This window comes from Cygnus olor, chromosome 12 (assembly GCF_009769625.2).
Source record: "Cygnus olor isolate bCygOlo1 chromosome 12, bCygOlo1.pri.v2, whole genome shotgun sequence".
Lineage (NCBI taxonomy): Eukaryota > Metazoa > Chordata > Aves > Anseriformes > Anatidae > Cygnus > Cygnus olor.
Genome location: NC_049180.1, coordinates 2,035,318 through 2,058,951, shown reverse-complemented (window position 1 = coordinate 2,058,951; position 23,634 = coordinate 2,035,318). Strand labels below are relative to the sequence as shown.

General features: G+C 46.7%; 1 protein-coding gene across 5 annotated transcripts in view; it reads left to right on the top strand.

The window, feature by feature from the left end:
- ZNF469 (zinc finger protein 469) overlaps positions 1 to 23,634 on the top strand; it is a 228,773-nt gene that overhangs the window by 43,532 nt on the left and 161,607 nt on the right. The window contains exon 1 of one of the 5 annotated variants that reach the window (XM_040571505.1): positions 4,246 to 4,421. The exons of the other annotated variants lie outside the window; for them this stretch is intronic. The gene's annotated coding sequence lies outside the window, so the exon portion shown is untranslated. Of the gene's footprint in view, positions 1 to 4,245; positions 4,422 to 23,634 lie in introns of those variants that run through there. 5 annotated transcript variants of the gene reach the window in all.

The following is a 23,634-nucleotide window of genomic DNA, read 5'->3' as shown; positions in this document are numbered from 1 at the left end:
CGTTGCTGTCCGTAGCAGCTCGGGTTTGCCTGTGCAAGCTATTCATTAGAGCTAAATGGTGGAGAAACTTGTGGAAGAATCACAGTCTGTTTATAGATTGTTATGATTTAAACTAAGAGCTGGATTTGCCGGATAAATGAACAGAGAACAGAACAACATTAGGGAAATATGAAGACTTTATTTACCTTTCAGTTCTGAGTGTTCTTGAAGCAATTACCAGTTAATGGCTGTGCTTCTGGAGAGATGGTATTGAGTGATGATTATCTCGTGGGATTCCCAAATTCTCTGCTCCAAGTGCCCTGCACTGATGGATGCTTTTATCTGGTTTTCTGCTTCTCTTCTTGCAAAGCACTGGGAAAAGCAGCTCTTGCTTTAGCTACCCAGACAGATGGGGCTTCACAATTGAGTAAACCAGTACTGCTTGACTGGTTGCTCTGTTTTCCTGAGAGCTTTCCTGTAGAGGAAAAGAAAGCACTAATAAACTGTTCCAGTTGTGGTTCCTTAAACAAAGGTGGGTTTTGGTGGACGCTTCATAATGGAAGCCAACTGTCAAACAGAACTTGTCTCATCCTTTAAGGATTTGGTTGACAAAGGTAGGTGAAATACACTTAGTTTTTTGGAAGTGCTGGACTTGAAGCTGAAGAAAGCAATTAGCATTTTACAGCATCAAGCGCACATACCAAGTGGATTAAGAATTGGCTGATACATCTGAAAGAAGTCATCATCAGGGAACCCTTATGAAATAAGAGAGGTTGCTAGCTGGGCTTTGTGGAGTTTGGCACGTTGTTATTCCATCGTCTCATCAGCAACCTAAAGTCAAGATAAAATTACTGCTGATAAAGCTTTTGTACAGCTCATGCTTTGGCTGGAAAGGGTGCAGTGGTGAGCAAAGAAGTAATGCCATGCGGTCTGGAAGGCTTGGAAAACTCAGGCCATGGAAATAAAATGTGCTTTGATGCAGATGTAGCTCTACATCTGAGAGGCAGCAAGGGGCACCTATGGCACTGTCGACTCTGCTGCAGAGTCTTTGCAAAATGCCTTGTGAAGGGGACAGGACAGTAACTGAATGAGCTTTCCAAGCCCCAGGCTGGCAAAACAGAGGCCGCAATGATGCTGGGTTGCATTTTCAGGAGGGCTCTGTGCTCTCCCACCAAACCGTGTGGGTTTGGTTGTCTTTATTTTTTGATAGCCCTTTTAAAAAACAAAGTCAATTTGGAAAAGAGCTAGGCAAATGATTTGAGAGCTGGGGAAAGTGAGACGTTTAAGAGCTCTTAATCTACTGAATTTGTGGAGAAAAAAGATGAAGTGATTTGGTACTTATGCACCGGGATAATTTTGTGGGAGAAAACTTTGGAAACAAAAGGAAAAGTTATAATGTAAATCCTAGCTGGAAGCTAAAACCAACACATTCAGACTTAGATACAAAGCACGTGTTTCTGAATATGAGTACCACAGAGGATTTACCTCTCCTGATGCTTGTCAATCAAGCCTGCGTGCTCAGGTGCTTAGCCAGAACCCAAATGAAGCTGTAATTGTAGGGCTTAGTTCCTGGGCTTTACGCAGCCGGTGCCTGGGTGAAATGTAATGGTTGGTGTGATGATATCGTGGTCCCTGCAGGACTCAAATGCATTCGTTCATAAAGCTTAGAAAATACTGTTTTATTCCAGTGGAAAGGGCTGGTGTTTCTTGATGTTAAAGGGGAGACTGACTTGCAACCTGATTGTTTCCTTGGCTGGGAGTGTTGGTGCAGCCCCCCTTGTCTCCTCTCTTGTACCTTCACCAAAGGACTGAAGCAGGTGGCGTTAATCATGCACCAGCCACAGGGCTTGGGGATTTTCTCTTCTCAGAGGAGTACAGTAATATAACCAGATCAAAGACTGGCCGAGATAAAGTAGTTTGTTATTAGGTTTGCAGAGTTGTCATTACAAAATGAATTTTGTGCCGTCTGTGGCAGTTTCATGCCTTGCTCCAGGAGCTCTGAAGCACAGGCAAACTTTTCTTTCTCCCAAGGCAAGGAAACTGTTGGTGTATTTTTCCTTACTTTCACATCCGTCTGATCCTCAAGACCTCTACATTGCAGGTACCATTTATTTCTCACTTTTTATCAGAAGAGATGCTTCTGAGCAGAGTGATAACAAATCTTCCGCCTTCTCCACTCCCTCAATGCCCATTATTTCATTTACCAAAAGAAACGCTTCTTTGGAGAAAGCAAATATTAGGCCTTTTACAGCAAAAACATGGAAAAACACGTTCAGGTCAGATAAGTGATTGTGATGACTTCTTGTTAGCACTGGATTAGAACTATTGTGGTGAAGCTGGGGAAGTGATCCCAGCCATGCTGTGTTCCCTGAAGACCCTTAAACTTGCAGTGCATTTTTGGCAGCTCGAAAGTGCCCACCTTGCTTTGTGGTCAAGTTCTGTGATACAGAAGCAAAACGGAATTGAGTAAGCAGGAGATTCCTCACCTTCTGATTTAATCTTTGGCCATTGTTTAAATGACTTCCAGATCAGAGGTAAGTGCCTCTAAGCAATAGGTAAATGTTATCCCTCCGCGTTCCTCCGGAGTAAGGATGAAGGATGCTGGGTGTTTGGTGCTGTGATGTTATTACCCCTGGAGCTCAGGTGGCCCAGAGACAGCGGGCTCAGGCTCCCGTGACTCGTGATTAGGGGGTTTGGTGGTGCTCGTTCTTCTCCACTGTTGTTTTTGGCTGCAGCTGGAGAGGAAATACCTTGGTGTTGTCAGCTGAAATGTAAACAGAACGTCCATCATCAATCAGGAGTCGTCGAGGTTCATCTGCTGGAGCGTTCCCTCATAACCACGGGAGAAGCAGATTAACGTGAAAATACTGATGCGTGCATGTGGTTTTGTGCATTTAAAGCTAACCAATGTTTGAAACATCTTTCTGAAACGCAGTTGATGATATAATGACTCCACCAGTAATACAGAGCATTGGCAAGGGAGACATGAATATCCCTCAGTGTGGCATGTAGAGATGAACTCCTGATTCGTAGGCTCGGATGAGTTCAGGAAGTTCACAGGCTACCTAAGGACAAAAGATTTGTTCCAGGCATGGCACTTTGTCCTTGGTAACTTGCAGCACTGCTGGACGGAGAACGTCTTCATGTTACTTAATAGAAGAACAACCTCCACTGGACGATCAACTTGGCACTCGCAGGATGCCTCTAATCCAGAAGCTTTATACAACCTTCTGCTGGGAAGTACCCTTTGTAAATAGGATGGGGGATGGGGATGTGGATGTGCTCGGCTCCCTGCGCTCCCCAGCGCCTGCCAGCCCCGGCAGCGTGCGGCTGGGGCGCCCGACTCCACGTGCACTGCCAGCCCTATGGCAAGGGGCTCTTCCTCTGGCACACAGAGAGGAGGAAGCCAGTGGAAAATGGCCCCGATGATTAGATAAATAGGCTTTTCGGCCTCTTACCTTTAAGATTTAGAAAGCTATAATGTGAAGAAGGGGGTAATAAAATGCTCTGGGGTGCAGGTAATTGGATATGAAGGCATTGGTCCAAGTTCCTCAGTGAGAACAATGTTATTGTCTTCAGAGAAGCTGCACATACATTTCTTTTATACCAAATGAACAGATAGCAATTCCTGCCTCGCTTACATTTCAAGGCCTCAGTCTGCCTCTCTGCCTTTTCCCTGTTACAGAGATTCACGGCAGCGGGAGGAATGCGCATCTGTCAGCGGGCTGAGGGAGAAATGAAGAAGCCTAAAACTGGGTCCTGACAGGAGGCGTGTGGATGCCTGTGTTTTAAATAATAAAACGTCTTTCCTGTTAATTTGGTTTGGGTGAGCTGCAGGGGAGGGAGGAGGGCTGTAGGAAATAAGTGCTCCTGTCCTTGGAGGGCAGAGACTGTCACAAAGGCAGCAGCTAACGGAAGGGCTGCAGTATGGGGACAAAGGCAAAAGCATGGCCCATGTGTGTCCATGGCAAGGTAAAGCTGGAATGATTTTCCTAAAATGAACTTCAGCAGCATTTAGTCTGGAGGACTACAGCTCTGTGTGCTTTCTAACCTCTGCTACACCTGATCAGTGCTTTGCCTTCTGACTCTAGCAGTGCTTCTGTCCCTTCGACTTCTTCTGCATGCACTTGATAGCAGACCAAGATGCTTGGGGTGTTGACACCTCCTTTCTGCCTGATGCACAAGTTTGAGGCCCTGATGGGTGTCACACTGACTTCTGGCCAGTTACTTACCCCTGGATTCAATTAGAGATTGATTCAGTCTCAAATACGCAGCCAAGTTTGAATTGCTTATCCAGCCCGGGTTGGACCCTTTCAGGCTTTTGAAGCTCTTCATGCCATGTGTTGTCTCCGTGCTGATAAACCCAGCACAGAGCTGGTTGTCTCTTGTGGAGTCGGCCTCCGATCTTGTAACCTCTGAAAAGCATAACAGTGATAACTGTGGTAAGATAAATGGCTTGATTTTTTTTTTTTTGCATTTTGGCAAGGAATGGTATCGCTGGTCAGCAAAGTGAAGGCTCACCTCAGGTGTTTGAAGATGCAGAATTAATTGGCAGGTCTGCTTCCAGCTAATTCTCCAGAGAAAGTCTAATTGCTTGGCGCAAGCACAACAAATCTCATCCTGCAGTGCATGATTAACGTGTGCTTCTCCATCCCCTGAGCCTACAGAACAGTGCCCTCTTGTGTGCAGCACGGAGATGGGCTGGAGGTGATAAATCCTGCTCTGAACTAGCTGTGCTCTCGGAGCGTCGGTGAGAATGCTGTCCGACCTGTCACCGTGCGTGGATCCCTCATTTCTCCCTGGTTTTGTGTGGTGTGATGGCTGTAGAGGCTTTCGAGTACTGATAATCTGAACTATGTAAGCAAACGTGTTCTTTTAAATTTTTCTAATCTGATAACTCAATGCACTGAATGACTTGATTCACCCTAGTAGGGGGGATGAAATGCCTGAAGGGTTTCACCTGCTTTCTTCTGACTCACTGCTATGGCTAGCACAGATACCAGCGATTTGCATCCAGATTGCGCAACTGTGCTAATGTGTGAGAAGCTGAGATTAAGGTGTAGAACATGATTTCGAACAGTGCCGAAGGAAAAGATTGAACATTAATACATATATTACACATTTTTTCATTATCACTTGAGATCGTAGCGGGGCTGTTTTAAATGCACAGCAAAGTTGTAGTGCTTGGTTTGCCATAGATTCCATGAATGAGATGAACCTTTAGGCTGTCCCCTGTGCAGCTCTTAGCATGATTTCCTTTCAGTCCTGGCCTGATGCTATGTAAAAGAAATAAATCAGTCATTTGGGTTCCTTGGGTTCTCTTCCAAATAGCTAACAACTCTTCTAATCCATCTTCTGCTTCTCCAGTCACTTGTCTGAGTAAAGGTATCCTGCCTAAAGCACTGAAATGCTTTATATAGAGACTTTATATTTTTGTATATAGTTAGATATGAACAAATAACTTACAGAGCAGTACGTATTGTGTGGACGAGGGAATTGGAAATACAGTAGTGCTTTCTAACTAGTTCTGCATCAAAGGCACCTAAAGATGGACACACGTTGGGCACAGCAGACATCAGAGATGACTGCACGTGGTGTGCAGGTTGGCTGCAGCATGCTGCAATGTGCAGAGCGCTGGTAGAGGAAAACCTGTGCTGGATTGGGCAATGATTGCTTTCTCAGCATACTTGGAAATAATTAATTTAGGGGTAAGACTTAGAAACCTTGTAGGAGGTTATAACCCCATTTTGCTGGTGCTGTGGAAGAGTGAATAGAGCTTGTTGTTTTTTTTATCACGTGCTGTGGCTGGATCTATTAAATCTATTACAGGGTGGAGGAATGCATGTTAAACAAAACATGCTAAATTTGGGCACTTCCTGGAATTGGGTGGTTTTGCCTGACTTTTAGGAAGGGTGATGTGTTTAGACAAGGCATTGTGTCTTTGCAGTCTGGTTCCCTTTGAGCTTTCTCATACGGCTGAGATTTGATGTTCAGCTCCACGATGCTTGGAAGAGCCGAAGTTGGAGATGTCACCCGTGGCAGCGAGGCTCTTTTCAGCAGGGCTGTGTGCGAGGTGCAGCATCTTCCCTTCTGGAAGCAGTGAACTGCAAGTGATGGCATTCCCCACGTTTGGTCCTGTTTTACTCCTTGCATCAGCCACTGCTTATGTTACGAGGATGCAGCTTCCAGGATGGGCCTTGCCATCTGTGGTCTGTTGCTTGTCTGCTCACAGCAAGGGAAATCCACACTGGCTCCATGGGAAAAGCAACCAAGCTCCTTTTAGGCTCAGATAACAGGCACAACAAAACACCCTGCAGAGCAGCAGCCTCGTGGAGCCAACGGGGTAGCTTGCAGGATTTACCCAGCGCGGGGCTGGAGCCCTGGCTGGGCTGGGTCTGTATGTGTCAGAATGGGAAAATGGGCCAGGAAAAAGTCCCGGGAGCAGTGGTGCTGTGCCCCAGGAAGATGCCAAGAGACTGAGAGGTTTCTCAGGCAGAGTGCTGGCTATGAAGGTAGGCTTGGAAATGTGTGCAAGGAAACTCTCCTCCTGTTCCTGCTTGAGTCAGGGAAAGATGACTTGGCATGCTCATTTTTTTCAGTTAAGCAGGAAGCTACTAGACTCTTTCTTTTGGAAACCAGGCAAGAAGATCCTGAATAAACCCAACTGTGCAGGTTGAAAGGGCCAATACTGTACAATACTGTGCCTCTGATTCCTCTGCCCATTGCTTAAATACCAGGTCTCTGCTCTGAGCTTGCCATTGAATCCAAAATGGAGCAATGGCGTTAATCCTGTTGTTCAGCCTGAGGACATGTGCACGTTGGAAGGGGTGCAGAGATCTCCAGGTGGCAGCAGCGTAGCTGAATGATGCCCTGGTGTCCTCACTGAGAGGCTGCGCTCATGACCCTGGAGCATGGATAGTCTGTGGTGGTCTGAGGAGGTCCAGCAGCGCATGGAGGGCGCTGAGCTCTCAATTTCCTGTTTTTGATGTAACACCAGAACCAGCTCCCTGACCGCTGCGTCTGCACGTAAAGGCTGTAAGAGCGATTCCGTGTCCTTATAATCCTGCTCTGATAAAAATCGCATCTTGACAAATGTGAGCACATGAGGACTGAAGACTTTTATTACAATATCTTTTTAATTATCACAGGGGGGAATCACATTTTACAAACTATAATAAATTGAATTTTATTATGGCCTGTGTGTGAGGACTTAATAGATTACATTAGATGCTAACCAAATTCTTTTTCTTTCTCTAAGGTTTATGTGTAGCTTGTTGAACTCTAGAAAAATGAGCTGTGAATTGAACCAGTGGGTTACAGATATAGTCCAAATTATGGTTCGTATTTACGGTTTAGATTAGCCTAGTTTAATTCCAGATTGCAAACATTTTTAGCGTCTGTGAAATCCAAACCAGGCAGTTATGCTTTATTAAGATTTAGCTTCTACTTTTCTCAATAGGTAATTTGTTAGGTCTCAAATCTTGAATTACGGCTGTTTGTTTTGGAAGGAGCTTCACTTATTTTTCTCTTGTTTGTACTCATTGGTAAAATCCCTGTGTTACGATAATTCAGGGCTCCTGTTGAGCCTACTGCCGTAGCAGATATGGAGAGAGGGTTGCTTTTGTAACGAGGAACATCTGCCCTACAGTAGTAACCACAGAGTTATTGCACATCCCATCTCAGGTCCTGAGATGGGAAGAGGAACTGCTTTATTCCCTTCATTTTCACAGGTTACAGTCACTGTGATGGTCAGTCCATATAAAAAGATACCTGAGGTTCTGAATGCTGTTGTTGCTGACAAGATTTACAAGCAAATGTATGCTGGGTATCAATTTCATCTAAGGAGATGCTGGTATTAGGGGATGGTCTCAGTGTGAAGTTCCCCCAACCTTTTCTGTGTGTTTTAAAAAGCCACAGACAACAAAACCCTATGCTAAATAAATGCGAAGAAGTAGGCTAAAAAATCTTGCAGATAGAGTGGTGTGCCAATATGATCAGTTTTATGCTTCCACTTTAATTGAATTCCCTAGGAAAACTTTGGGAAAGAAAAGAAATCCGATAAAACTATAGAGGAGGGCAGACGTTTTCTGTCCCAACAGTTACAGCAAGCATACACATTTAAGAGATTATTTTCATATGCATGCAGTCATCTTAAAATTCTGGAAGGGAATGGTTTGTCTGTGATTTATAATAAATTATTCATCCTTTTTTATTACCATAATAATCGCTTTTTATGGTTACCCAAGTGAATGCTATTATGAAAGCACAGAAAAATCTATTAATTATTTTCCAGGATTTTATAGCATTTAGTTTCTTCCTAGAGTTTTCCCATTCTGTGGATTTTTGATGTTATCAGAAAGCAACACATTTATTCTTTCCTAAGATAAAAAGTCTCTAAGCACATTTATTTTGTGTATTGTGCAACAGCATTGCTATTTGCAGAGCTAAAGAAACATGAGAACAACTTACTAGGGAAAGTGCCAGTCTTTTCAAGCATTGCTGGGTGCTTCTCCCCTGTCTTTGGTCCCAGAAGCAGTATGGATTCTGGGTGTACTTCCTTTAGCCTCACATATATATAATTATTGTTGATTTAAAAAAAAATAAAATAAAACGAATCTCAAATGGGGGGCTAGGTTCTTAAAAATAAGCAGCAGTGACTTGTACCAGGAACAATGGAAGTAGACTGAAATGGAGGATTTTTCTCCTTTAGTAAGGGGTGGGTTTAATGCATGTGGAGGGACAAAATTTGAGTTGATTTTAATGTAGAGGTTGCACTAAACTTATAAATAGGTTTGTATAACACGACTATCTGGGATGCTGAAGGACTGGACCCCTTACCACACCTCTGTCGTGTTTGTTGAGGCTTTAAAAATAGGTAATTATTTAGTGGATCAGCAGCTCTCAGTGCCATTTATTGCTATGCCTTTGGGAATTTACTCTGCCTTAGGAGCGTGGTCTAGATTATTGCACTGTAGTGCAACTGGGGTACGTAATAGTTTCTGGATTTGAATTAAAAGACTTAAGAAATATCACTGGACTGGTATATGGCTCCTGGTGTTAGAAACTCTGCAAGTATAAAAAGGATACGTAAATCTTTCTTCTCGACTCTCTTGTTTTTGATGGGCTGCATCTCATTGAATGTAATCTCCACGTTGCATGTGATGCATATTTGGCCTGTACCTAAGGGTTGGCCAATTGCAGAGGTCAGCACTGCAGAAAGGGGACTGAACACAGGGAGATCTCAGCACAGTCACGTAATAACAGCTTTGGAGCTCCTTAATGCCTGCAAGTCAGATTGAATGAAGCTTCCAAATCTGGCTGCTTGTCCTCCATGTAAAACAGCTCTTAAATTCAGTTGCTTGTTTTGCACATTTGGGTCTCCTTAGAGCGAGCCTGATGGATGTACGCACGCAGTTCTTGCATGACACCATTCAGTGATGAGATGTTAAAGAGTAAAATGAAAATAACGCCCAACACAGCTGGGAGGTTGGATCTTGGTTTGTGCTCTATCAGTCTGATTCAAGAGTCTCCCCTGCTGTAAGCGTGTTTTCTGACCCCACGTAATCCGGGAGGTCACGGTTCAGCAGTGCATCTGAAGCCATTCCTAGGTTAAGGCACGGGGCTAACTTTGTTGAGTCCGGTGAGACTGATCTTATGCTGAAATAACACGCTGAACTGGAGCCTAAATATCTAAGAAAAAACATTCTCCAAGAACCTTTTCTTTGGAGCTTGTTTTATACTGTACATCTATTTGGCCTCTAAGTGCCGTAAGGGTTGGGAACATGTCATCTTCTGGGGGTTGTGCAGAGCCAGATCACTGCTTAACACAGCCATAATCCTGTCATCTCCAGTTTAGATCATGTGCATTTCAGAGAAGGAGCTCCTCTTTCTTTTCTGTATTAGCAGAGCACCAAGAGCCCTGTCAATGCTCAGTAAATCCAGCAGCCTCCTGGGAGTTGGTCTTTCTATTCAAGTGCTTTTCTGCTTTAAGAACGATGGAAGAACTGCATTTAATAATAAAGGAGAAGTGTGCAAGAACAGTAAGGTAGCTTTCTGCAATGTGTCCACTGCATAGTCCATGGAAATAGCAGAGAAGAGCAATGGGGGGAAAAAAAAAAACAACTTTGCTTGGGTGAGGTTTGAAAGGAGCTTTCTGGCAAGCTTTGAAGACGTGTGACTAGCCAGCCAAGCGAAGAAATCTAAATTCCTTTCGATATTGGAAGAGATGGAGAGGAGGAAGCTGTCTCTCCAGGGAGAGATGACTGGGGTATGGGAGGGTGGGAAACCGAAGAACTGTGGGTTACATATAGGGCTAAAAGAGGAAAGGATGGCCAAGGCAGTAGATGGAGTATGTCCAGAGAGACGTGAATAGAAATAATCCAAGAATGAGGTAGGAAACACTACCCTAACCATTTCCCAGTTGCAAGATGCAATATTTCCACTTGTGACTGGCACATGGTGGGGTAGAAGTGTCCTGGCGTGGAGCTGACACTTCCTTCGGGAGACGCTCTGGGAGGTTTGTGAACTGCCTGTGAGTGATAATGTTGAAATCCTGACATACAAAGTGCTTATGAGTCAGGGTAAATATTGACTTGATGCCAGTCTATATGCACGTCTCTCCAAGAAATAATGTCACTCACATTGGCACTGAACTGAGAACTACAACTCTTAACAGGCTTTAGAGAGCAAAACAAGAATGCAATACTAACTTGCACGCCTAAAAATGGTCTAGCCACACAACTTAGTTTGGATGTCCTGGCGATTATATTTATCTATGGAGATTATTCTACCACTTTCAGGTAACTGCAGTTACACAATATTCTTCCCTGTTGTACAGCAACAGAGGAGAGAGCCATACAAGTTACATCCCAAGTCACAGTGTTTTTTTCATAAACCAAGCCACAGAAGACATCATCTGCCTGAGTTAAGTTGATGTTAATTTAAAATAAGTATCAACATTTGTTAAGAAATCAGTGGGTTTCTGGCTAAAAACTGACAAGAATATTTCAGTATTATAGCTCATAGATGGGAAGATAAAGTTTCATTAAGACCAATTTTAGAAATCTTTGTCACACAACATAGGCATGCCCAGTTTCAGCTTTCCTGCGTGCTCTTCTTTGCATAAACCACTGAGCATTGCATTTTGCCCTGGGGTGCTCTAGCTTTCTAGAGGTTGACTGTCCTGGGTGTGATTTGAACCTGAATTTCCCATTACCCAATTAAATGTCTTAAGTGGTTGGGTTTTTTGATTCCAAGGAAATACGTGAAAGGCCTTGAGTTCTTATTTAAGGGGAATGGACAAATTCAAAGTGGTTCTAGTGCATCTGCTTCTGCAGTGCGTTGCTGGTGACTACGCTGGTCTGTAGTCCAAGTCTTCACATTTAAGAACTTCTTAAGAAAAGAATTGGACTATCTGAAGAATTTAAGATAACGTGAAGGTACTGAGTACATGTAGAGTCTCCTTGCCCCGGTGTTTACTCCCTCTTTCCCACCCAGTAAATCCTGGGTAAGTGCACTGAGCTTAATTTTACGCTGCTTCTAAGTGGGTCATTCATTTCCTTCTTGGTCCTGCCTCCAGCAGTAGGCCAGCAGGACTGGGAGATGCGGTAGCCTTTTGGCCACTGTGGTTTCGTTGTTGGCATCTTTTCAGCTTCGACGTGGCATTGGAAGGGAGCGCTGTTTGGGGTGCTAGGAGGAAGCTGAAAGAAGCTAATAAGAAAATGAATTCTTTACTGACAAATGCCAAGTAAGCCACAGTAGAGGGATAATTGGAGCTGCTTCTACAATTTTTCTGTTCTAAGTTTATTATGTTAATCGGGAAGAAGTACTTAAACTTCTTTGTGGTTGCTCAATGTAGCCTTTGGCTCCATACACAACAGTGGTTAAAAAAGCAAACAGAAGTGTTAAGAGGCATACAAAACACATGGAAAAATATCTTGCCATTATATAAATCGGCCGAATGCCTTTGCCTGAAATATTGTCTTCCATTCTATTAAGTTCATCTCATAAGGGACGTAGCAAAATAAGAAGGAATTCAGAGGCAAGAGGAATGAAAAAGGGTTAGTGTTTTAATATTTTGGAGCGGTTTCCCCAGAATGAATTTTAAAATCATTGGAAGGGGTATAAAGCAGGGAGACAAGCTGACTAGATGTTCTTTCTCAGAACGTGCAACAAATGACATGCCCAGTTGAACTGAATCAGCAAGCTGGATTGTCTGAGGGCCTTGTGTACCTTGCAGCATCATAGGCATGACCATGAGCTCCACAGGTTGTCCCTGAGATGTGAGTTTAATGAGGCTCAGAAAACACCACCAATACCCAAATATTTAAGAGTATGATCAAAATCTAACAAATTCAAGAAATATATCTTTGTATTTCTTGTTATTAGCCAATTAGGTAAACTGTTACCTCTGTGTCTGAGCATGATTTTTTAATGTTTACTCTTATGATTTGGAGGGTTTTCTTCCTCTTCACACTGTGAATGCAGGCAGAGACCCCCAAAGTGTGAAGGTGAAGCCAGCACAAGAGGTAGGGCAGTAACGCTTTGGCGTATCCTAGCAGTTTGGGGAAAAGATATTTTTACCTTTGGAATTTCTTCTGTGAGCCAGGGTTTCAAGCACTGGACAGACTCAGGGATTTGGGGGGATTGAGGAATCCCATAAGCCAGTGGGTTCTCAGTGCAACTTCTCACCATCGTCTGAGGAGCATGCTGTCTCTTATCTGTCTCCCCTTATCCGTTCTTCTGCTTCCATCATCTTTCATCTGCCCTTATTAACTTTTCCTATTCTGCTGAGCGTACGTACTTCGGAGATTAATGTAAGAGGGAGTGCAAAGTTTTCAAGAGAATTGAAAATCAATTTCTCTGTCTTCATATACCTGTCAGGGATTGAGTGCCAAGGCTGGAATTTGTCCTCCGATAGCTGATGGTATCACCCCTACCTAAATCACCTTTCTAGCACTGCTTAAGATATATTAGCCTTAGCACCCTGGCTGCAATCCAGTTCAAGTAAAAAGCATTTGGTGAAACAGGAAGCAGCCTCTGTCTGTGAGAGCAGAGGATCTGAAGGCGATACTGACTCCTCCGTGTCTGGTAAAAGCATGGTCTTGGAGCGAGAGGAAGCAAGGTACACCCAACTTCTGGGTCCTTCTCTATGAGAAAAGCCAAGCCCATGCCTTTAGAAAAAGGGCTGAGCATCAGGCCCTTCAGCTAGACTTACTCAGCTGCTGATCTCTGGGAGCAAGGGGAGGTCTGTTTCTACATCTAATCTCTTGCAGGCATGTGATTACAACATTTTAATGATCCGGACTAGGTCAGTTTTTAATTAGCTGAGTCACATGATAGGCCTTCACAGTGCCAGCAAACTCTTTCCTTATTGATGTCTAGTCTGATGTTACAAAATAGCAGCTGTGCCAGTGAAATCATAGATTTATGGGTTAAATCCTGTTGTGCAGCAGATCGTATTTTCCAATCCCAAGCTGTTCCGCTCTGATCTGCACGGTGGATCTAATTTCAGTATGCAGCAACTCTTTCTTTTGTGTTCGGTGTTTTATGGAGCATGCAGTGAATAAGAAAAACAAGGCTAAAAATTGCTTGGGAAGTTAGAAGCGGGGAGCTGTGGATGTTGCAAGGAATCACATGATGCTGTGGTCCAGGGGAACCAAATGCCATTACTGATTGAATCACATGTTTTTGTACTAGTAACAACCAATAACACCCCTCTTCTCTCCAAAAGGGCTAAATATAGTCCCAAAAAACTGCAGCCAGTGAGGATTGGCACCACACTGTAACTTTTCCACAAGCCCTGTGCGATGGCCGGTGTACGATCCTGCTGTTCCAGGAGCAGATGGCAGAGCAGGCTGCAAACTTCTGAGTCAGTCAAATTCCCCCTTCCCCTTTGCTGCAAGGAGGGACGTATCCTGTGCTGGCTTTACGCGGTACTTCACATCCATCATCTTGCATTGGAAAGGGCAACTGGATGACTTTGGTTTTCCTGGACCACGTGTGGAACGTTGCAGTCCCCCCGTTTTCCCTCCCGCTATGTGATGGGGGTGGAGGAGCTGGTCCCGCAGCAGTTAGACAGGCCCCGACCCTTCCAACTTAGATGCACAAATCGATTTTCCTAAATGTACATCTCAACACTCACGCACTGTACACGTGCTCCACTCTTGACCCTTTTGCATGCTAAGTAGAAAAGTTTTCCATTATTTCCAGGAGGTCTGGAGATTTCAAACAGTGCTGTCCCTTTGAGCCATCCAGGTCTGGAGCGTATTTAAGTGTCGAAGTATAGCCAAGTTTGAACACACTGAGATCTCTCAAAAATGTGCACGTGAGCAAATCTTTCCTTATCATACTCTTCTGCTGAGCCAAGGAAGAAGTCCCTGGTGATGTTCATCTCCAAGCCGGGGCAGGAGATGTGGAGGGTTTAATTCTCCCTCAAAGTCTGGTGCTGATTGCTTGTGAAGTCAGGGCTTCCAACCTGCTGTCCCAAGTCTCCATTAATTTAATACTCAGAGATTTTATTTTACCCCAAGCCAATTTACCCAAAGAGAAGTTGGGTTTTTATGATCTTGAAGGTCAGCAAGCCTTTGCCCTCAGAGCCTGATCTGGGATTGAAATTCTTGGAAGCTTTTGGAGGGGAGGAAGAGTTGAGACTGTAGATTTTGTCCCCTTTGTTTGCCACAGATGTCCTCTGTTGCGTCCCATTTGTTGTCATCCAAAAGATGCCCTTTCAGTTGTGCTTCTGGACAGGAGAAACTTGCTTGGTAGTGTCCCTTGGGGATGTTTGTGCAGAAAAATTATACATGGCTCTGTGCAGGGCCCAATTTGGTGTGTGCACACCCTGTGGGTGACTGTTTCATGTTTGGGATAACAAAGCCTCTGTTCCATCCCATGTATGTTCCATCCCATTTAGCTTCAGATCTTCTGCATCCAATGACAACTGATGGGCATCTCCAGGTCTTGACTTCAACCCAGCTAAGATCTGTTTTTTCTTTTATGAGTCTTCCAAAAAGAATTACACAAGATCACTAAGGGCAACTGGATTCCTAGTTTAGGTGTGGGTTATGTGTATGCATATCTTCAACCTCTTTCTTATTCTGGAGGTCCACCGGTCTGTTTTACTGAGCTTGGAGTTTTGGAGCATGGTGTGATTGTGCATAGGAGTCTATGGCTGCAGATGTTTTCCCAAAGGTTATTTTTTTCCCAGTAGTTAATTTTGAAAAGTATGGGGTGTGTGTTTCTACATGTACATTGGTGTGTTGCTGGTGGCTATACAGACCATGCAGCAGCTGGGGGATAAATAACAAAAGACGTGTGGTCAAATAGCTGTTTGTGCCCAAGTGGTTTAATTTTTAGAAAGCTATCTATTCTGGGCTTTCCCTATTCTTGCTTTCCTTCTAACAGAGGGGAAACTAAACCAGCATCATAATCTGCTGCAAAACCGAACCTAGATTACCTGAGTTTTGCTGTGCTGCTTTGACATGTTTTGTTTAATGGGCTGACATGAGTTTGACTCCCAGACTCACCAGGAATCCAGAGTAATATGGGGAGTCTGTGGTTCTGAGGCACTAATGAGCATCAAATGGTCATTTCTTAGCACGTGTGCACAACGTTATATCAAAGCAACACACTTGTAAGACAGGTAACTTCCAGGTACTGGCATGACTTGTTGACTTCCTCACCTTTCCTTGCAACATAGCTGACTGGTAGACAGCCAGCTAGCCCCACCATCTCCCCTGCTCGGTTTCAGCCTCCATTGCCTTTATTTTTGAGATAAGGAGATGCTGCAAGACACTGCTGATGGCTTTGGCAGGACTACCACTCACTACTGCAAACGTTTGTTGTTGGGCTGAGTGTGAAAATGACAATTTTCACAAAATGACACACTCAGCTCTCACGTGGTGAGATCCGTGGCTGATAAGTGTGGCACAACTGTAAGCAAGGGCCTCCAGAAGGGAGTATTGTAAAGCTGCTGTGATGAAATACAGCCACCAGCACCCTTCTCCCCTCACTTCTGTTGGGGCAAGATGCTTTTGAGACCAGAGTGTATTTGGTTTGCCTGCAGGAATGAATGAAGAGCAGAGCTTGGGAGAGTTTCTGTTTGATGGTGGCTTTGTTTTTTTTTTCCAGGGCACTTGGAGGTTACTCTTTGATGTTAGTGGTTGTGCTTCAGTAGAGCTCAGCTTTCCTGCACAGAGATTTCAGCGAAGCGTTATGTTCAAATACACATATGAAACAGGATAGAGTTCCCACACTGAGGCTTTCCTGTTTCTGGACAATGCCAGTGCCTTTCTTGAGAATATCTTCTTTTCAACATCCTTCCTTCCTTTTCTTATCGCTCCTGGCTTTGCATGTGGATTCCCCAAGACAGGAGAAGGCTCGCGATCCAGTCACATCTATTCCAAATGTTTTTGAACATGCAGTCAAGAAGGCACCGCAGCATAGTGGAATATGAAATATTTTGAGTGTCCCTGCTGTAGGTCTTGCCTCTGTAAACAAAAGCCATTCCAGAAGTCTTGCAAGGATTGATAGGATCAGGATGTGTTTGTTAGCTTGGAGGTCTGGCCGAGATATAGCAGTTGTAAGGCACCCTCAATGTGATTTGGGAAGTGGAATCTGCTGTTTTCTGTGGGGAAAGAAGACTTTGAGAATGAGGAGAGATGTCTCAATTTGAGACGTATTTTCAAAATGAAATGTTATGGTATTTTTCTAATGGGATGCTATTTTTATTTCAGTATTAGTGAAAAGAAAGTACCCAACTCTACACTATATGGGGTGTAAAGTGAAACATTTCATTTCACTTGAAGGTTTTTTTTTTTCCCCTAGACTTTGCTGCATCTTGCAGAAAGCTCAAGATTTTCAGTTGTTTTTTTTATTTTTTTTCCCTGATCTGGATTGAAGCCACATTTCAAAATATGAATGTTTGCTGCAATGGACCTTACCTTCTCCGCAGTGCTGGACTTCTGCTCAGACCTAGCTTCAGCAGAGCAGCCCACAGCTGGCTGTCACCGGCACGGCTGGGAAGCTTACAAGGGGTTTGCAGCTGCACCCCGCTCAGACGGCTGCACTGAGCCCGTTCCAAAAGTCTCTGCTTTCAGCTCCAGGGGTGTACACTACAAATGATGAGTAGCTTTTGTATTATGGTCCCACCAAGGAATGCTGATCGTGAACTCAGCTCCCTCGGTGGTGGGTATGCGGTATGTTTTGTGAGTCTTAATGCTGTAGGACCTTTGGGTGACTAAGCCTCGTTGGAAAGCAGAAGGCCACAAACATCATGATAAGGTAGGGAACGAGTGGACACACCTGAATGGGCTTGTTTGCAATGGGGCTGCTGTGTGGATGCTGGAAGAGCATCATCCCAGGGCATCTTTCCGTTGCTCTCATTGGGATCAGACCCCGAGCCCTTGCGAGGACGAGAGCAGCTCACCCGCTTTATGCAACTGACATCCCGCTCTGGTTTCTTGGCGTAATATCGACACACCCTGTTTTATTAACGCGGGGCCCTTGGGAAAGAAGAATTTGATGGGGTGGGGACCCCTTGGTGTAGCTACGCCAGTTCCACACCCACTCTTCAGCTGGTCTGCTAGCGATCATCGTTCTGGGGAGCAGCGGACCAGTCAATTACTCCATAACAGCTCCATCTATGACTCTTCAGTCATGCAGCTGTATCAGAATTACAACAAAACAACCTCAGTGATCCTAGTTGGATGTGAAAGTAGATGCGTGTTCCATGAGAAGCGGTGATGCCAGAACGTGGAGGTCAATGTTGTTCAGTGTTTTTTTGGCAAAAGAAAAACCTATCGTATGGAAGCCGGTGCCTGGGGAATCTACATGGAGCAGCGAGATGAGCTCTGTGCACGACTGGAGATAATGGGGCTTGGGGAGATGGTTGAGCCAGGGAATATTGGAGAGCGGCTCTGTGCGGCTGCCAGCAATCCCCACAAGCCCGTGGGCCACCCTTCTTTGTGATGAAGTCGTTGGAAGCAACAGAACGATTTATCCGGGGAGTCAACCTGCTTCCAGAAGACCTGAAGGCAATAGTGAGTTGCTGGTCCACCTGGGGCCATGTTATAAGTAGGTATTTGTATTCTCGGCCATCTGTGAATACGGGTGCTAGCGATACTGCCTCGTTCCCCCCGATCGGCTCGAAGTTGCCAAGTTTTTGTGTTTTTTTTTTTTTTTTCTTTTTTCTCTCCCTTCCCTCCAGCAGAAGGCTCTCAGCTCTTCTTTCTGGAGAATGAGGTGCTTGGTTCTGTCAGCACCACATGAGCCATCCCTGCAGTAACAGACCTGCGTCCAAGGGGATGTAGGCGATGTGTTAGTACTTGTGGAAAAATCCCCTGGAGCTTCCAATCTTCACTAGATTTATTGAAAACAAAAAGTAGAGAAAGTTTTGTTCACGAAGCTCTGGAAAACACCACTGATAGTATCTTTTCAGGGCTATTTCCAACCTCCCACGTTAAAAGATGAGCTCAAAGTACCAAGTTTTGGGCTTGGGGTTTCCAGTTTTCCGGAGTTTTGGGACTCCAAACAGCAAAGGATGTGGGCTTGAAATTATCTTTTGGCTTCTGTGGCACGGAGACTAGTGTGGAAGGAGTGACCAACCCTTCAGCAGCAGCTGATGGAGATGAGACCAGCACAGCAACCTGGAGCTGGTCCCCTTCTCCTGGGGAAGGACGGAGCCAGCTGCCCAGGCGACAGTCAGAGCTGCCGTGTGGTTTTGATGAGCTTCGCCTTCTGCTCTGAAGAAATCTGCAGCTTCTCATCGTCACTCCCAAAGAACTGGATCCATGCTGAAGAGCAACAATACATGGAAAATGAATATTTTGCTTATTAAAGTACTTGGAGTTCCAGCTCTGAGGTTGGCAATCAAACCTCGGAGAGGCTAGGAGCTGGAGAGCACGGCGCTCCCACCTTCCAAAAGAAACCTCGGTGTGTGCCAGCACTTTTATTTATAATGTTAAAATAAGTTGAGTACATTAAAAAGGTATTATTGAGGGAGCAGGACTTAAAATATATCATTTTTATGTTATTAGGGCTGCTCTAAGTGAGGTGTCCTACTGCAGGCAGATAATCTGTCCCTCTGCCTGGATTCCACGCTGGAACTTACTGGAAGCTTTTCACCCACAAGAATCCGAGCAAACTGATTATTTTCAAGAAACGAAAAGGGAGCTTGAAGAAAATAATATTGAAATACATAACCTCAAACCACGGTGGAGAAATTTCCTGACAGCGGTTCCATGTGTCATGACCACCTGATTGCTCCTGCTTTCATGGGGGGCTTTAGCAGATGCCCGCAGGGGAGCTCAGCTGCCTGAGAGGGGCTTGGGGTGGGGCTGCACCTGGAGCCGGGCGTTCGGCTGCGCCCCCCCTCCTTCATTCCAACCTTGCTGCGTGGGAGGGAGAGCAAGGGAAATCCTGAAGGAATCCAGCCGTTTTGAGAGCATCAGCTAATCACCTTGACCTTTAGGAGCTGTTCCACCGCGTTAGCGTCCCGTGGTCGGAGCTGTGACATAAGGGAGCGCCGCTGTCTGGGAAAGGACGCTGGGGGAATAAAGGTGTTGCAATGAAAGCCAGGATCTGCAGCCAGCTCCTCGGACGAGGAGGAGAGGGGGAAGATAGACTTACCACATCCTGTCCGCGGGAGCGCTGAGCGTCGGGCTTGCTGAATATTTCATGTCAGAGAAAGGTCTCTGTGTCCAGCTGAATTCCCCACAGGGAGGAATTTCCGAGGGCTAATTTTTCACAGCGACGTGCGTGTGCTTGCTCAGTGAGCCCCAGGTTGTGTGCGTGCACGTGCCCAGCTTGACAGCTGCGCGCTCGTGCACGCGAGGGTGACCTGAAGGAGACGGTTTGGGGGCAGCGTGAGCGTGGTTAGGGTGCGTGACGTGAACACGGGTGTGCCCGCTGTGACACCAGGGCTTGGGCTCTCCTCGCTCATGTGGCAGCTCCCATGGGAAAGGTGGCGCAGGGACAGGGCACGTAGGCAGGTATGGGACAGAAAATGTTCCCCTCGGGGAGGACCCCAGGCCATACGGTGGGTTAATCCTGGTGCATTCACAGGTGGGTGCAAAGCCTGAGTAGACGTCGGTACTGCTGCAGTAACTGGCTGGATGTGACAGGGATAGCATGAAGGTATGTAAAGAGAGGACACTTGCATGTAACGTGATCGGAAAGCAGCTAAGCTGTGTACAAAGGGAGCCTACAGAGTTAAAGAGGTGAGCAAAGCAAGAGGCACATCTCTGTAATGCAGGGGTGGTAAGAAATTCCTTGTTATTTATCCGAGTGGGAGGAGGGCTGGGTGGGGAGAAGTGATGGAGGGGTCTGGGGAGATGGTGCTGGCTCTGATCTGCCTCTGGTGCAGGCTGTCTGGCTTCCTCCAGACCTTCCCCATATCTCAGTCCCTTATGAGACGAGAATAAGCTGTAAGGTTTTTGGCCAAAAAGGGCATTCCGTGCAGACGTTAGATGCTTAAAAGAAAACTTCCATCTTCAACCCTGCATCCTGGTGAGAGGCTTTCCGGGAGCTCCATTCAGCACTGTACAAGTTAGATAGTAGAGGGGGAAATGGCTTAAGAGATGGAGTGCTAAAACTTCCCATGACGGCTTTTTGGATGTGCTCTGTATGATTAAAAACATTATTCGATGCTGTCGCGGAAGTGCCCGGAGGCCACGGCTGGGATCTGTCATGCTGAGTGTGGCACCTACACAGAACAAGAAGCAGAGTGCGAGCAGAGCAAAGTGCAAATGGGGTGAAGGGGAGCTACAGGGCGAGGAGGAAAGGGTGGGGAGGAGAAGGCAAAGCTTTTGGAGAAAGCCGTGGGTGGCTCAGGATATCCAGCACCATCTTCCAGCAGGCTCCAGGTCTTTCCCCTTTTCTCCTGGCTTTGATGCAGCTGTAGGAAGGGCACATCCTCGAGGCTGGTCCCGACTTGATTCTGTCTGGTGGCTGTATTTCCAGTCCCAAATGTTCCTGAAACCCAACAAACATTTCAGTCTTGGGGAACAGCAAAATAAGGCACTGCTGGCAGCGCTCCGATGTTTTAAGTGGAAGTCATGGTTTGTAGGTGTAAATAAATGGCTTGGGGAAGCTTTCAGACCACTTATGTATACAGAGGTCAAGTGAAGCTGTGAACATAAACTAAGAAGCAAAGGGGATCTGTCCATTAAAATCTGTTTGTCTACAAGCAGCCTGTGTTCCTGCAGAAAGGATTCTTTGAGCGGCCCCCCTGCCCCCCCCCCCCCCCCCCCCAACCACGTTGTGCCTCCCTTTGCTGCTTTCAGCTGCTGCAGTTTGCCTGCAGCTAAGCAAAGGATGCTGCAGGCGGCCAAAACCGCCAGCCTGGGGGCACTGCCAAAGGGCGAGCAGACCCCAGAGAAGGGATCGAGCTCCTGGTGGTGGAGCAGTGCCCGTGGCTGGGTTTTCCCGGTGTGAGTGGGACTGATGCCAGCCTGGACAAGGACAGCGTTGTGCTGGCTCTGCCCAGTGGCGCACCAGGAAGACACGGTGGTTCGGCGTGTGCCAGCTCCCCCTGGCAGGGCTGGAGGGAGCTGTAGGGGATTTCTGGGCAGTCCTCAGCTTGAGACAGCCGAGCAAAGAGAGAGCAGCCAGGTGTGGGGCTCTTTTGGGACCCCCTGTATCAGAGCAGCCAGGTGTGGGGCTCCTTTGGGACCCCCTGCGTCAGAACAAGCATTTTTGGGGGTGAATTGGGATGGGGGACTTCTGGAAAGCCATGGCTTGCAGAGCAGCTAGAAATGAGCTTTTACAAGGGGACTGGGATGAACCCAATGGCTTGTCCGTCCTGTAGAAAGCCATTGCCACAGCTGCTGTGATGCTTGTTGGTGGAACTGGCCTAATTCAGCTGCTGAAGGTATGTGCAGACTGCATCCCTTGCTGCAACAGCGTAGCTTCTTTCATGGTGGGCCTCCGTGCGGCTGTTTCACCCTCTTGCGGCAGGGGTACAGCACCTGGGGGAGCATGGAGGTGTGCCCCTATAGGGCTGGGGGCCCTGCAGAACCCCCAAGAGCTCCCCATGGCACTCACCAGCACTCAGCCCGAGCGCTTGAGGTAGCGCCGTGGCCAGAGCTTTGGCTTCAGCTTATTTCCAATAAAATAATGGAATGGGAAAAAAAAAAAAAAAAGGATTTTGCTGACTGCTAAGACAACTCCCAACTCCCTCTGGGAGATGAGAATCCTGCTGTGCCTGGCAGCAGCAGCAGTAACAGCCCCATCCTGCAATAGCTGCTGCCGAGGCACGCGCCAGCCTGGGGCCTGGCTCGCGGTCCCGCGGCCGAGGGGGTAAACGCACGCGAAGGGTGACAAGAGCGAGGGCTGGGATTCAGGAAAGCGGGCCAGTGCGTGTTCGTCTGACTCTGGAACACTTCTGTATACAAACCGTTTTGTTGTTTTTATTCCCCCACTGCAAAGCTGGCGCTAGGAGCACCAAACAGATGGGCTGTGCCGGGACTGCCTCTGACAGCCGCGGTCACAGCGGGGCTCAGAGTCGCAGGGGTTGCTGCAACGTGAGTGCCTCCTGGTTAGCTCCCAGCGGGGATTTGTTTTTAAGGATATTTGACAGTTCTGGAAAAAACTTGTTTTGTTTTTTTTTTTTTGGCATGGAAGAAATGCCAGGAATTCAGGAGAAGTTGCCTGTGGTACCGGGGCAGGCACCTAAATGGGGCACGGGCAGAAGCTTGCTGCAGAAGTGGCAGCTGGTGCTTGAGATGTCGGTGTCCCTGGTGGGTTGCTCTTCCCAAGCTAAGCAGGGGTTAGCGCGCAGCACCTCTGGCGAGGATTCAGCTGCTCTAGCTGAGTCAGCAGTGCAGCTGGTGAGGGGCATTTGTGGATCTGCTGAAGGGACTCAGCTGGGGAGGTGGCGGGAGGTGACCCCACCACCTACTGTGGTAGCAGAGTGAGGCTCTGGCACGCTGGGTGAGCCCAGGCTCCCCTGAGAAAGCTGCTGGAGCTCTTCTCGTGTCAGCAAAATGCTTTGGCCTGTCCCTGAGGCTATTTTCCAGCTCCTTCCCCGAGCAGGCAGCGTGGACCAGTGGCTGCCCCAGTGCAAGTGCTTGGATTCACTTGGCTGCCCTGGGGGTTGTGAGCAACATCTGCTTGTGAAATGGGATTTGCAGAAGGAGTTCTCTGGACTGAGCTCTCCATGGCGCCCTGTGAGGGAGGTTGGTGCTTTCCTGGAGGTCTCTGAGCTCCCCCAGCTCTGCCTGGCTGCGGCAGAGCCCTTCTCCAGTGCCAGATCCACCACGAGCTTGTGGGGTCCCTCCAGTGGGTGATGGGGAAAGCTGACAAAAGTACCAAGCCTCGAAGCTGTTGGCGATCCAAACCAGCCTTTGGGCTGGTGAGGGGCAAGCTGCCTCGTTGCTTTGGCTTTAGCTGCCTCTACCTATTGTGCCCAGGAAAGCTGTCCTTAAGACCTGCTGTTGGTTTGCTGGAGCAGCTTGTTCTCAGTGGGACTTTTTGGAAGAAATTTGCCTGTCCTTTCTCTCTGGTGAACCAGCACCTTACTGCATCCTCCAGGGGAGTCCTCTCAAAGGTCAAGAGGCATTTCTCCCGGTTGCCTTCTCCAGGCCACCTGGGAGACTTTGATGTCTCCTAGGAATTTGGTCCGTACCTCTGGTGCAGCAGCTCCAGCGAATCCCTCCT